The sequence below is a fragment of the Oncorhynchus mykiss genome, chromosome 8 (assembly GCF_013265735.2).
Source record: "Oncorhynchus mykiss isolate Arlee chromosome 8, USDA_OmykA_1.1, whole genome shotgun sequence".
NCBI classification, from domain to species: domain Eukaryota; kingdom Metazoa; phylum Chordata; class Actinopteri; order Salmoniformes; family Salmonidae; genus Oncorhynchus; species Oncorhynchus mykiss.
In genome coordinates, this window is record NC_048572.1 from 82,253,167 (window position 1) to 82,269,475 (window position 16,309).

A 16,309-nucleotide genomic window follows, 5' to 3' on the forward strand; every position below is an offset into this window, starting at 1 on the left:
AAAAGCCCATTGTAATGCTCCGGGTGTCGTGGGTGTGGAGTCAAATGCAGGAGACAAAGAGTTCAATGCTGCGTGTCTTTTAATCGCACCAATGCACCACAGGGTGCTCACAAAAACGTTACGTTCCCAAAACACAGGGAATCAAAATGTACAATGGGAAACAATCCCGACCGGACACTAACACGTGCCTATACCACAGAGCCGAAGGTTTACATAGAAATAATCCCGCACAACAACCAGGCGGGCCGGCTGTCTAATAAAGACAAACTAATTAAACATTCACAGGTGCTACCACTCAACATACAAGGAGGGGAAGGAAAAACAATCAGTGGCAGCTAATAGGCCGGTGACGACGACCGCCGAGCGCCACCTGCCCGGGAAAGGGAAACACCCTCGGTCGGACTCGTGACACCCATAGATATAGCTATGCTCTCTTGGGTAAATAAATGGAACATCTTCAGTAATCTTTGAGTGTAGATTGTATTACTGTATTGTATTATATGGACTGGAATTACGGACCTCATTCAAACCATGAAGCAGGGAGAGAACATGTGATTCTGGTGCAACACATGCCGCCTACAAAGTTACAATTATAAGCTATCAAATTTGATTTTAATTTAGAAATATAATAGGGCCTATTATACATTTTTATAATTAGCAGGCTGACATGTAAATACCTTTAGTAATATTTCCCCCAATGTTGTGCGACGTGTGCATTAGCGTGTCTCCTTTAAATCTCTATTGTTGCTTCAATCCTTCTTTGCTTTCAACAGTTAAATGAAATACGTTTCGTTGTCCTTATCTTCATCAGTGTAATGAATAATGATTAATAATATGGGACTAGTATAAGATGCTGACAACTATCACTTCTCTTCACAAGTATTGAATGGTTATGGGTCTGAATAGATGACTGCAATAGCCTACCGCCATCGCGTGTTCTCTTCTTTCAAACACCCCGTGAGTGCTATTGGCTGATGTATTTAACATTCAGCATTCCTCTTCGAATAGTCTATATACACACTACAAATTAAGTGGACATCTCAATCCAAAATCATGGGCATGAATATGGACTTGGTCCCCCTTTTTCTGCAACAATAGCCTCCACTCTTCCAGGGAGGCCTTCCACTAGATGTTAGAAAATTGCTGACTTACTTCCATTCAGCCACAATAGCATTAGTGAAGTTGGGCACTGATGTTGGGCGATTAGGCCTGGCTCGCAGTCGGCATTCCAATTAATCCCAAAGGTGTTCGATGGGGTTGAGGTCAGGGCTCTGTGCAGGCCAGTCAAGTTCTTCTACACCGATCTCGACAAACCATTTCTGTACGGATCTCGCTTTGTGCACGGGAGCATTGTCATGCTGAAACAGGAAAAGGCTTTCCCGAAAGTGTTGCCACAAAGTTGGAAGCGCAGAATCGTCTAGAATGTAATTTTATGCTGTAGCGTTAAGATTTCCCACTGTAACTAAGGGCCCAAACCAAACTTTACAGTTGCCACTATGCATTTCGGGCAGGTAGTGTTCTCCTGGCATCCGCCAAACCCAGATTAATCCGTCGGACTGACAGATGGTGAAGCGTGATTCATCACTCCACAGAACGCGTTTCCACTTCTCCAAAGTCCAATGGTGGCAAGCTTTACACCACTCCAGCTGACGCTTGGCATGGCACATTGGTGATCTTAGGCTTGTTTATGACAGATTATGTGGAAATGGGAAGACAACTGTGAATAATGTTGGTAATGTATGTTGTCAACAACAGTGATATTTGAAGCATGACACTGGTATAAGACATTACAGGTACTGTGACCAATTAAGAGGCACAAATACCATTACTACTCACTGGGGAAGTGGGTATCACTATCTTGGAAAATTATTAATAGAGGGCGTGTATTAGAGCCATGACAGAGAGGACATCTAAACACATTAGATGCAGTCAAGGGAGGTGCAGAAATAACCACCATTGAAATGTCATAAACATTTTGCAAACTGGATAAAACTGGTCAGCATTTCCCTGCTGACGGAAAATACCAATCTAATTTTTTATTTTTTATTTAACTAGGCAAGTCAGTTAGGTTTGTAGTTTTTCAAGTCTTAGACTATCGAATAGACAGTGTCTGTGGGGTCATATTGCACTTCCTAAGGCTTCCACTAGATGTCAACAGTCTTAAGAACCTTGTTCGATGCTTCCACTATAGAGGAAGGGGGAATGAGGGCTCTTTGAGCCAGGTGTCTGCCAGAGTGGCATGAGCTGATGACGCGCGTTCACATGAGAGTTAGCTTTACATTTCGGAAGACTAAGGAATTCTCTGGATGGAACATTATTGAAGATTTAATCATTATTGAAGACATTATTGAAGATAAAAACATCCTAAAGATTGATTCTATACATCGTTTGACATGTTTTTACGAACTGCAATATGACTTTTCTTCTGAACTTTCGCCTGGACCTGCCTGCGCGTCGTGAGTTTGGATTTGTAAACTGAACGCGCTAACAAAAGGAGGAACTGGGATTCCTGGGAGTGCATTCTGATGAAGATCATCAAAGGTAAGTGAATATTTATAACGCTATTTCTGACTTCTGTTGACTCCAATCTGGCGGAATCTGTATGGCTCTTGATTTGTTGTGTCACGCCCTGACCATAGTTTACTTTGTATTTTCTATGTTTTGATTGGTCAGGGTGTGATCTGAGTGGGCATTCTATGTTTCATGTCTTGTTTGTCTATTTCTATGTTCAGCCTGATATGGTTCTCAGTCAGAGGCAGGTGTTCGTCATTGTCTCTGATTGGGAACCATATTTAGGTAGCCTGGGTTTCACTGTGTGTTTGTGGGTGATTGTTCCTGTCTATGTGTTTTTCACCAGATAGGCTGTTTTAGGTTTTCGTTACGTTCATCACGTTCTTTATTTTGTAGTGTTTGCATTGATTCGTGTTTTACGTTTGTTCATTAAAACATGGATCGCAATCTACACGCTGCATTTTGGTCCGATCCTTGTTCTACCTCTTCATCAGAGGAGGAGACTGAAGAAAACCGTTACAGAATCACCCACCACCAACGGACCAAGCAGCGTGTCAACAGGCAGCAACAGCAGCGAAAAGAGGAGATATATAGTAAGGATTTCTGGACATGGGAGGAAATCCTCGACGGGAGAGGACCCTGGGCTAAACCAGGGGAGTGTAGCCGCACCAAGGTGCAGCAGGAGAAGGAACAGAGGCAGCAGCAGCAGGAGCAGCTGCAGTGGGAGAGGCTGCACCACCTGGAGAAATGGACATGGGAGGAAGAACTGGACGGTAAAGGACCCTGGGCTCAGCCTGGAGAATATCGCCGCCCCAAGGAAGAACTGGAGGCGGCGAAAGCTGAGAGGCGCAGATATGAGGAGGCAGCACGACGTAGCGGATGGAAGCCTGAGAGGCAGCCCCAAAAATTTCTTGGGGGGGGGCTAACAGGGAGTATGGCTACGCCAGGTAGGAGACCTGGGCAGACTCCCTGTGCTTACCGGGGGGCTAGAGAGACCGGACAGGCACCGTGTTATGCAGTGGTGCGCACGGTGTCTCCAGTGCGGGTGCATAGCCCGGTGCGGTATATTCCAGCTCCGCGTGTCTGCCGGGCTAGATTGAGCGTCGAGCCTAATGCCATGAAGCCGGCTCTACGCAGCTGGTCCCCAGTGCGTCTCCTTGGGCCGGTTTACATGGCACCAGCCTTGCGCTCAGTGTCTCCGGTTCGCCTGCATAGTCCAGTGCGGGCTATTCCACCTCGCCGCACTGGCAGGGCGACCGTGAGTATTCAACCAGGTAAGGTTGGGCAGGCTCGGTGCTCAAGAGCTCCAGTGCGCCTGCACGGTCCGGTTTTTCCAGTACCACCTCCACACCCCAGCCCTCCGGTAGCAGCTCCCCGCACCAGGCTTCCTGTGCGTGTCCTCGGCCCAGTACCACCAGTGCCAGCACCACGCATCAGGCCTACAGTGCGCCTCGCCTGTCCAGCGCTGCCAGAGCCTTCCTCCTCTCCAGCGCTGTCGGAGTCTCCCGCCTGTTTAGCGCTGTTAGAGCCTTCCTTCTCTACAGCGCTGCCGGAGTCTCCCGCCTGTTCAGAACTGCCAGTCTGCATAGAGCTGCCAGTCTGCAAGGAGCTGCCAGTCTGCATAGAGCTGCCAGTCTGCAAGGAGCTGCCAGTCTGCAAGGAGCTGCCAGTCTGCATGGAGCTGCCAGTCTGCATGGAGCTGCCAGTCTGCATAGAGCTGCCAGTCTGCAAGGAGCTGCCAGTCTGCAAGGAGCCGCCAGAGCTGCCTTTCTGCAGGATGCCGCCAAAGCTGCCAGTCTGCAAGGAGCCGCCAGAGCTGCCAGTCTGCAAGGAGCCACCAGAGCTGCCAGTTAGCATGGAGCAGCCAGGGCCGCCAGTCAGCATGGAGCAGCCAGGGCCGCCAGTCAGCATGGAGCAGCCAGGGCCGCCAGTCAGCATGGAGCAGCCAGGGCCGCCAGTCAGCATGGAGCAGCCAGGGCCGCCAGTCAGCATGGAGCAGCCAGGGCCGCCAGTCAGCATGGAGCAGCCAGGGCCGCCAGTCAGCATGGAGCAGTCAGTCAGCATGGAGCAGCCGGAGCAGCCAGTCAGCATGGAGCAGCCAGAGCAGCCAGTCAGCATGGAGCAGCCAGAGCTGCCAGTCAGCATGGAGCAGCCAGTCAGCATGGAGCAGCCAGAGCTGCCAGTCAGCATGGAGCAGCCAGTCAGCACGGAGCAGCCAGAGCTGTCAGTCAACCAGACTCTTCCAGATCTGCCAGTCGACCAGACTCTTCCAGATCTGCCAGTCGACCAGACTCTTCCAGATCTGCCAGTCGTCCAGACTCTTCCAGATCTGCCAGTCGACCAGACTCTTCCAGATCTGCCAGTCGTCCAGACTCTTCCAGATCTGCCAGTCGACCAGACTCTTCCAGATCTGCCAGTCGACCAGACTCTTCCAGATCTGCCAGTCGACCAGACTCTTCCAGATCTGCCAGTCGACCAGACTCTTCCAGATCTGCCAGTCGACCAGACTCTCCCAGATCCGCCAGTCGACCAGATTCTCCCAGATCCGCCAGTCGACCAGATTCTTCCAGATCTGCTAGTCGACCAGGATCTGCTGAAACCGCCAGCCAGCCAGGTTCTGGTAGTTTCTACTACCTGCCTGGGCTTCCTCTCAGTGCTGAGCTTCTTCTCAGTGCTGAGCTTCCTCTCAGTGCTGAGCTACCCATCTGTCCCGAGTTACCTCTGTCCCGAGCTGTCCCTCTGTCCCATGTTATCATTGTGGTGGGTAACCTATTTAGGGACGTTTAGGAGGGGGATTAAAACTGTCATGGAGTGGGGTCCACGTCCAGCGCCAGAGCCGCCACCGCGGACAGATGCCCACCCAGACCCTCCCCTATAGGTTCAGGTTTTGCGGCCGGAGTCCGCACCTTGGGGGGGGGGTACTGTCACGCCCTGACCATAGTTTACTTTGTATTTTCTATGTTTTGATTGGTCAGGGTGTGATCTGAGTGGGCATTCTATGTTTCATGTCTTGTTTGTCTATTTCTATGTTCAGCCTGATATGGTTCTCAGTCAGAGGCAGGTGTTCGTCATTGTCTCTGATTGGGAACCATATTTAGGTAGCCTGGGTTTCACTGTGTGTTTGTGGGTGATTGTTCCTGTCTATGTGTTTTTCACCAGATAGGCTGTTTTAGGTTTTCGTTACGTTCATCACGTTCTTTATTTTGTAGTGTTTGCATTGATTCGTGTTTTACGTTTGTTCATTAAAACATGGATCGCAATCTACACGCTGCATTTTGGTCCGATCCTTGTTCTACCTCTTCATCAGAGGAGGAGACTGAAGAAAACCGTTACATGTTGTCTGAGCGCTGTACTCAGATTATTGCGTGGTTTGCTTTTTCCGATAAAAAAAAAAAATCTGACACAGTGGTTGCATTAAGGAAAAGTATATCTCTAATTCTGTGCATAACACTTGTATCTTATGTTAAAGTTTATGATGACTATTTCTGTAAATTGATGTGGCTCTCTGCAAAATCACCGGGTGTTTTGGAAGCAACACATTACTGAATTTAACGCGCCAATGTAACTGAGATTTTTGGATATAAATATGCACTTTATCGAACAAAACATGAATGTATTGTGTAACATGAAGTCCTATGAGTGCCATCTGATGAAGATCATCAAAGGTTAGTGATTCATTTTATCTCTATTTCTACTTTTTGTGACTCCTCTCTTTGGCTGGAAAAATGGCTGTGTTTTTTTGTGAGTAGGTGCAGACATGGGTAACATAATCGCATGGTATGCTTTTGTCGTAAAGCCTTTTTGAAATCGGACACTGTGGTGGGATTAACAACAAGTGTATCTTTAAAATGGTTTATAATACATGTATGTTTGAGGAATTTTAATTATGAGATTTCTGTTGTTTGAATTTGGCACTTTCACTGGATGTTGGTCAGGTGGGACGTTTGCGTCCCATGTACCCTAGAGAGGTTAATACAGCCACAGTGAAAGTCAACATTTAAACAGGGAGGAAAGGGCAGTGAATCGGTCCCAAGGTCAAAGCACCTGTTTTAGGTGTGGGGCTGTTGGTAAAGGGAGTGTGGGATGTAAGGGAGCCTACTGCACTCGCTGCCTTTGGAGAGAATGCTAAGAGGCTGGCCTCTATATGGTCGATTGTGGATCGGCGAGAGGACAGTTTCTATATGGAGGGGGATGTAAGAAGCCTCGTCTCACACAACTTTCTAATAGATACTGGCGCTCAGACATCACTGATTTCTTGCATTGAGAAATTGTCTAGAATTGCAACAGGAAAAAGTATTACATTTAGTGGGGTAGTGGGAAGAATCAAAAGCGATTCGACTAATACCCATGTCTCTGACCATAGGACCAGTAACAATACCCAGATCATTATACATGGCGATGGGTGTGGAACCAATTTTGGGGTTGGATAATCTATGCAAAATGACTGGGGAATGGGTTCTAAAAGGTAACAAGGCAAGCTCAGAAAACCATTTATTTTTTATTTGTTTTATTTTAATTTCCAATGGAGATTGGTAATAGTATATGCAGTAACCGTGGGGATGGATTAAAACACAAACGATTAATGAGTGGAGGGAGGTCAGGGGACTGCCGGTGAACAGAAGTTATCATGTTTTGTTTTGTCTGTAATTAAAACTTTTGTGTTGCTGATTAACATTTGGCAAAGGGAATACTAACGAAATGTACATGTTCTCTTCCAGGAGAGGATGGGGTGTCCCTATCTCTCTCTTTGAAATGTTTCCCGAGGCTGTTGTCTTGGGAGGGTAGTTAGTGAAATTCTGCAGTTTTATTAAATATAAAAGTACCCGGATTCGGGTGTAAAGGGAGCTCCCAATTAAGTAAGACCTGGCCATTTGTTTGTTTTTGCCTTACGTTTTACCACACACACCATCACACAAACATAAGCCACCGGTTATGAATATTTGTTAGTGGTGTTAATGCCGTGTCTCATTTAATTGTGTGCAGTCTTTAATTTAGTTTTAGTAGGTTATTCACGGGTTAGAAAGGATGCACCTTAAAGGGCACACAAATTAAATGTAGTAAGTATCTAATAAGGATTTTGGGTTGCACACATGTAAGTTCTCCAGATAAGAAATGTACTACGAAACCCAATGTAAACCTGGTACACAGAATGTTTCAAATGTCTTTAAATAAGTAGAAGTACAGGGAAAGAAAAGGAAAAGAACATACTCACTTAATCACCCTCGCCAGAAAGCCAAGAGACATTGGGTTAGATTTAACTATAATATGAAGAAGTTGTTGTTGTTTTGGTTTTGTCTTGCTTCAATACAAATCTCACCAAATTGGGTCTGCTGTCTGGTCGGGATTTCTCTGCGAGGGTTAGCCCTCTAACTCCTTGACCCTGTAATTCTGCAGTGAGGTCGCCAATATGATAAGGGAGTATAAACCAATATGCAAAATGGTTTCAACAGTGTGTTGTAATGCTCTTTTACATTTGTCTTATCAATATTGTATTAAGAAAATTGGGAATGTAATAATTAGTGATACGGTGAGTAGTTTGTCTGGATTTCCTGAATCAGAAATGCCCTAACCTGCTCTAGACTGTCCTCTCTCGAAGTTATGGCGATAGTGATTCCAGATGTTATCTAGATGCATGGAAGGGAAAATTCGACAGAGAACAGTGTGAGCCTCACCCCATCTAACCGGCTGAAGTAACGGCGACAATGGCGTTCACTACGGCCCTGTACCACCTCAATTATAATTGTTATATTTTTTTTTACTTTTACCCCTTTTTCTCTCCAATTGGTAGTTACAGTCTTGTCCCATGACTGCAACTCCTGTACAGACATTAGGAGAGGCGAAGGTCGAGAGCCATTAGTCCTCCGAAACTCGACCCTGCCAAGCCGCACTCCCCCTTGACACACTGCACGCTTAACCTGGAAGCCAGCTGCACCAATGTTTCGGAGGAAACACGTACAGATGACGACCGAAGTCAGCATGGAGGCACCCGGCCCTCCACAGGAGTCGATTGGAGCGCAATGGGACAAGGAAATCCAAGGCCGAATAAATCCTCCCCTAACCTTTCGACGACGCTGGGCCAATTGTGTGATGCCTCTTGGGTCTCCCAGACACAGCCGGCTGTGTCACAGCCCAGGATCTAACCCGGGTATGTAGTGATGCCTCAAGCACTTGCCTTAGACCGCAGTGCCTTAGACCGCTGAGCCACTCGTATGGCCTTCCTGCACCACCTAAGACCTACATTTGAAGTTGGAAGTTTACATACACTTAGGTTGGAGTCTTTAAGACTTGTTTTTCAACCACTCCACACATTTCTTGTTAGCAAACGATAGTTTTGGTAAATCAGTTAGGACATCTACTTTGCGCATGACACAAGTAATTTTTCCAACAATTGTTTACAGAGATATTATTTCACTTATAATTCACTGTATCACAGAAGATTACATACACTAAGTTGACTGTGCCTTTAAACAGCTTGGAAAATTCCAGAAAATGACGTCATGGCATTAGAAGCTTCTGATAGGCTAATTGACATCATTTGAGTCCAATGGAGGTGTACCTGTGGATGTATTTCAAGGCCTACCTTCAAACTCAGGGCCTCTTTACTTGACATGGGAAAATCAAAAGAAATCAGCCAAGATAAATTGTAGACCTCCACAAGTCCAGTTCATCCTTGGGAGCAATTTCCAAACGCTTGAAGGACCACGTTCATCTGTCCAAACAATAGTAAGCAAGTATAAACACCATGGGACCATGCGCCGTCATTCCGCTCAGGAAGGAGATGCGTTCTGTCTCCTAGAGATTAACGTACGAAAAGTGGGTGGTGTGTGAAAAGTGGGTGGGTGTGAAAAGTGCAAATCAATACCAGAACAACAGCAAAGGACCTTGTGAAGATGCTGGAGGAAACAGGTACAAAAGTATCTATATCCACAGTAAAAACGAGTCCTATATCGATATAACCTGACAGGCCGCACAGCAAGGAAGAAGCGACTGCACCAAAACCTCCATTAAAAAAATAGACTATGGTTTGCAACTGCACATGGAGACAAAGATTGTACTTTTTTGAGAAATGTCCTCTGGTCTGATGATACAAAAATAGAACTGTTTGGCTGTAATGACCATTGCTATGTTTGGAGGAAAAAGGGAGAGGCTTGCAAGCCGAAGAACACCATCCCAACCATGAAGCACGGGGGTGGCAGCATCACGTTGTGTGGGTGCTTTGCTGCAGGAGGGACTGGTGCACTTCACAAAATAGACGCCATCTCAATTTATTGTGGGGAGCTTGTGGTAGGCTACCCAAAACATTTGACCCAAGTTAAACAATTTAAAGGCAATGCAACCAAATACTAGTTGAGTGTATGTATACTTCTGACCCACTGGGAATGTGATGAAAGAACTAAAAGCTGAAATAAATCATTCTCTCTACTATTATTCTGACATTTCACATTCTTAAAATAAAGTGACCCAAGACAGGGAATTTTTACTAAGGTTTAAATGTCAGGAATTGTGAAAAACTGAGTTTAAATGTATTTGGATAAGGGGTATGTAAACTTCCGACTTCAACTGTAAATGCCTAAATTCCTCAGATAATACTTAGAATCTTATGCAGTATGTTTTTTACCATGACATTGCTGCTCTTTAAAAATAGAACCTTAGAGATATACAAAAGTCTACCTGCGCAGGTCACCAATCAAAACCCTAAAAGGAGAGACATTTTCAACTTCATGGTGTTGAGATGGTGCTCCAAACAAGATATGACAGTAGACAGACAGATATATACGGCAGAAGAGAGGATAGCCACTAAATAGTCTGTTCGCTTGTGTTGGTGTTTCCTGTTGAGTTAATTAAAATAAGAGGAACTTCTCTTCCTGGCTCAAACCACAGCAGTAACACCAATAGGCTGTGGTTCATGGTGACACTTGGGTATCATGTAAAACATCATGTAAAACATTTCATTTAAATAAACACGTTCAATGTGCAACAAATTTGAGCCATATACTATAAGTGGTACTGAAAAAAACATGACTACAGTAAGTTCATAAAAGGACATATGAAATAAACTCAGCAAAAAAAGAAACGTCCCTCTTTCAGGACCCTGTCTTTCAAAGATAATTCGTAAAAATCCAAATAACTTCACAGTTATTCATTGTAAAGGGTTTAAACACTGTTTCCCATACTTGTTCAATAAACCATAAACAATTAATGAACATGCACCTGTGGAACGGTCGTTAAGATACTAACAGTTTACAGACGGTAGGCAATTAAGGTCACAGTTATGAAAACCTAGGACACTAAAGAGGCATTTCTACTGACTCTGAAAAACACTAAGAAAGATGCCCAGGGTCCCTGCTCATTTGTGTGAACATGCCTTAGCATGCTGCAAGGAGGCATGAGGACTGCAGATGTGGCCAGGGCAATAAATTGCCATGTCTGTACTGTGAGACGCCTAAGACAGAGCTACAGGGAGACAGGACGGACAGCTGATTGTCCTCGCAGTGGCAGACCACGTGTAACAACACCTGTACAGGATCGGTACATCAGAACATCACACCTGCGGGACAGGTACAGGATGGCAACAACAACTGCCCGAGTTACACCAGGAACGCACAATCCCTCCATCAGTGCTCAGGCTTTTCATAATAGGCTGAGAAAGGCTGGACTGAGGGCTTGTAGGCCTGTCGTAAGGCAGGTCCTCACCAGACATCACCGGCAACAACGTCGCCCTATGGTCTGGGGCGGTGTGTCACAGCATCATCGGACTGAGCTTGTTGTCATTGCAGGCAATCTCAACGCTGTGCGTTACAGGGAAGACATCCTCCTCCCTCATGTGGTACCCTTCCTGCAGGTTCATCTTGACATGACCCTCCAGCATGATAATGCCACCAGCCATACTGCTTGTTCTATGCGCGATTTCCTGCAAGACAGGAATGTCAGTGTTCTGTCATGGCCAGCGAAGGGCCCGGATCTCAATCCCATTGAGCACATCTGGGACCTGTTGGATCATTGGGTGAGGGATAGGGCCTTACCACCAGAAATGTCCGGGAACTTGTACAGCAAGAACTGGCAAATCTGGTGCAGTCCATGAGGAGGAGATGCACTGCAGTACTTAATGCAGCTGGTGGCCACACCAGATACTGACTGTTACTTTTGATTTTGAACCCCCTTTGTTCAGTGACACATTTTTCAATTTCTGTTAGTCACATGTCTGTGGAACTTGTTCAGCTATGTCTCAGTTGCGAATGTACTGTACTGACAAATTTTCTAAAACAATGTTGGTGGAGAAATTAACATTAAATTCTCTGGCAACAGCTCTGGTGGACATTCCTGCAGTCAGCATGCCAATTGCACACTCCCTCAAAACTTGAGACATCTGTGGCATTGTGTTGTGTGACAGAACTGCACATTTTAGTTGCCTTTCATCCCCAGCACAAGGTGCACCTGTGTAATTATCATGCTTTTAAATCAGCTTCTTGATATGCCACATGTCAGGTGGATGGATTACCTTGTCGAATGAGAAATGCTCACTAACATGGATGAAAACATTTGTGCACAAAATGAGAGAAACTAGGTTGCACAGGACATTCACTTAATGTTGTAATAATGAAATACATTTGTTTTTAGGATGTTCACTTCATATGTTTTAGGTTTAACATTGATATTTACACAATATACATTTTACATTGTCTGCTCAAGCTATGTGGATCCATCTGTTGGAGGCTTCAAACACCCAACACTCCAGCTGACAATTGTTGTAGTCTAGACCTACGCTATAGAAACTGAATAAATTATTGAGTCTGAGCAAAAATTCGCAGTTTTATAGCTAATGTCCTGTAATTAAAAATATGTTATTAAAACCTCTTAAGGATTAGCCCCAATTTTTAAATTTTCGCCTAAAATAACATACCCAAATCTAACTGCCTGTAGCTCAGGCCCTGAAGCAAGGATATGCATATTATTGTTACCCTTTGAAAGGAAACACTTTAAAGTTTATGGAAATGTGAAAGTAATGTAGTAGAATACAACACAATAGATCTGGTAAAAGATAATACAAAGAGAAAACCGTTATTTTGTATTTTTTTGTACCATCATCTTTGAAATGCAAGAGAAAGGCCATAATGTTTTATTAGTCCTTAGATTTTCAAGCTGATATAACTCAACTGTAATTAAGCCACTCAGGAAAATTCTATGTCGTCTTGGTAAGCAACTCCAGTGTATTTTTGGCCTTGTTTTGGGTTATTGTCCTGCTGAAAGGTGAATTTGTCTCCCAGTGTCTGATGGAAAGTAGACTGAACCAGGTTTTCCTCTAGGATTTTGGCTGCGCGTAGCTCTATTCCATTTATGTTTAAACAAACTCCCTAGTCCTTGCAGATGACAAGCATATCCACAACATGATGCAGTCACCACCATGCTTGAAAACATGAAGTGGTACTCAGTGTGTTGCATTTTCCCCAAACATAACGCTTTGCATCCAGGACAAAGGTAAACTGTTTCTATAAAAAATAATAACTTCATCTGATAAAACAGACCACCATAGTCCCTGTGCACAAGAAACAGAAGGGAACCTGCTTAAATGATTATCGACCCGTAGAACTCATGTCGGTAGTCACGAAGTGCTTTGAAAAGCTGGTCATGCTTCACATCAACACCATCATGCCGAGACCCACCTCAATTCGCGTACCACCCCAACAGATCCACAGAGGACGCAATCGCAATCACACTCCACACTGCCCATTCCCACCTGGACAAAAGGAACACCTATGTGAGAATGCTGTTCATTGACTACAGCTCAGTGTTCAACACCATAGTACCAACAAAGTTCATCACTAAGCTAAGGACCCTGAGACTAAACACCTCCCTCTGCAACTGGATCCTGGACTTCCTGATGGGCTGCCACCAGGTGGTGAGGGTAGGCAACAACACATCTGCCACCCTAATCCTCAACACTGGGGCGCCTCAGGGGTGTCTGCTTATTCCCCTCCTGTACTCCCTGTTCACATACGACTGTGTGGCCAAGCACGACTCCAACACCATCATTAAGTTTGCTGATCACCGACAACGATTATACAGCCTATAAGTGGGAGGTCAGAGACCTGGCAGTGTGTTGCCAGGACAACAACCTCTCCCTCAATGTGAGCAAGACAAAGGAGCTGATCGTGGACAATAGGAAAAGGAGGGCCGAAATGGCCCCCATTAACATTGGCAGGCCTGAAGTGGCAGGGGTCAAGAGATTCAAGGTCCTTGGTGTCTACATCACCACTGAACTATCTTGGTCCAAACACACCAAGACAGTTGTGAAGAGGGCACGACAACAACTTTCTCCCCTCAGGAGACTGACAAGATTTACCATGGGTCCCCAGCTTCACCTGGAATGTTTTTTCAACAGTCTTGAAGGAGTTCCCACATATGCTGAGCACTTGTTGGCTGCTTTTCCTTCACACTGTGGTCCAACTCATCCCAAACCATCTCAATTGGGTTGAGGTTGGGTGATTGTGGAGGGCAGGTCATCTGATGCAGCACTCTCCTTCTTGGTCAATTAGCCCTAACATAGCCTGGAGGTGTGTTTTGAGCCATTGTCCTGTTGAAAAACACGATAGTCCCACTAAGCGCAAACCAGATGGGTTGGTGTATCATTGCTGTGGTAGCCATGCTGGTTAAGTGTGCTTTGAATTCTAAATAAATCAAAGACAGTGTCACCAGCAAACCACCCGCACACCATCACACCTCCACCTCCATGCTTCACGGTGGGAATCACACATGCAGAGATCATTCATTCACCAACTATGCGTCTCACAAAGCTGTAGGAACCAAAAATCTTAAATCTTGGCTCATCAGACCAAAGGACCAATTTCCACCGGTCTAATGTCAATTGCTTGTGTTTCTTGGCCCAAGCAAGTCTCTTCTTCTTATTGGTGTCCTTTAGTAGTGGTTTCTTTGCAGCAATTCAACCATGAAGGCCAAATTCACTCAGTATCCTCTGAAACATTGATGTTGAGATGTGTCTGTTACTTGACCTCTGTGAAGCATTTATTTGGGTTGCAATCTGAGGTGCAATTAACTCTAATGATCTTTTCCTCTGCAGCAGAAGTAACTCTGGGTCTTTATTTCCTGTGGGGGTCCTCATGAGAGCCAGTTTCATCACAGCATTTGATCGTTTTTGCAACTGCACTTGAAGAAACGTTCAAAGTTCTTGAAATGTTCCACATTGACGGACCTTCATGTCTTAAAGTAATAATGGACTGCCGTTTCTCTTCGCTTATTTGAGCTGTTCTTGCCATCATATGGACTTGGTCTTTTACCAAATAGGGCTATCTTCTGTATACCACCCCTGCCTTGCAACTGATTGGCTCAAACACATTAAGAAGGAAAGAAATTATACAAATGTACTTTTAAGAAGGCACACCTGTTAATTGAAATGCATTCCAGGTGACTACCTCATGAAGCTGGTTGAGAGAATGCCAAGAGTGTTCAAAGCTGTCATCAAGCGCAAAGGATGGCTACTTTGAAGAATCTCAAATATAAAATATATTTTGATTTGTTTAACACTTTTTTGATTACTACATGATTCCATATGTGTTATTTCATAGTTTTGATGGCTTTACAAATATTCTACAATGTAGAAAATAGTCAAAATAAAGAAAACCCCTTGAATGAGTAGGTGTGTCCAAACTTTTGACTGGTACTGTATATATAAACAATACTTTTAAGAATGCTAATGTATTACCAACAACGGTGAAAAGCCGGAAGCAGAATGCCATGAACCGTTATTACCTGGAAATCATTTTATGATGTTGTGCAGGTATACTATTCATGAGCTCACCTTGACTGACAGCTTTTTGAAACACCCTTGTGAACAGAGCTGAGAGTTGATCAGAGAGGGGGGTACGAGAGGGGGGAGAGGGGTACGAGAGGGGTACGAGCAATGTAGGATGGGAAACTCATAATCAGTATTATGAGGTACGCTATCCTCGAGGGGTGAGAGGGGAACGAAGAAGGCGGCAGCTCGAAGATGAGGGAGCACTGGGAGAGAAAGGCCCGGCAGGTTCCAGAATCTCCGCCGTAGAGCTCCGGAGAAGGTAAGCGGGGTTCTTCGGACACTGGGGTAGGCTGGGAAGAAATGGCGCTGGTAGTGGGGTTGCTGAGAGTCTGGGGGATTACTGGTGTGGCCCCCTGCCTAGTAGGGAATTCCCGGAATTGCTCCAGCAATGTATCGAACGCCTGGTCATGGCATTCTGCCACGGTATGGAGTCCCTCTGTAAGGCATTGCAGTAACTCCTTGTGTCTTCCAATGGTGGCTCCTTGCTGGGAGACAGCATTGTGGAGTTGGTCTGTTTGCTGGGTCAGTAATGGCCAGTTCGTACTATCATGACTATGATATGACCCAGATGCAGACACAGGAGGTGGATAGTACAGTTATTTTTTTAAATAAAAAATAAATAAAAACTGTAAGCTTTATTTAACTAGGCAAGTCAGTTAAGAACAAATACTTATTTACAATGACGGCCTACCCCGGCCAAACTCGGACAACACTGCTCTATGGGACTCCCAATCATAGCAAGGTTATGATACAGCCTGGAATCAAACCAGGGTGTCTGTAGTGATCCTTCTAGCACTGAGATGCAGTGCCTTAGACCGCTGCGCCACTTGGGAGTTCTCAGATGATGTATTGTAAACACTGGGCAGGCAAAGGGCAGGTGGAGGACAGGCAGAGATTTGTAATCAGGTCAGAGTCAGGCAGGTAGGCTCGGGGTCAGGGTAGGCAGAATAGTCAAAACCGGGAAAACTAGGAAACAGAACTTGAAAA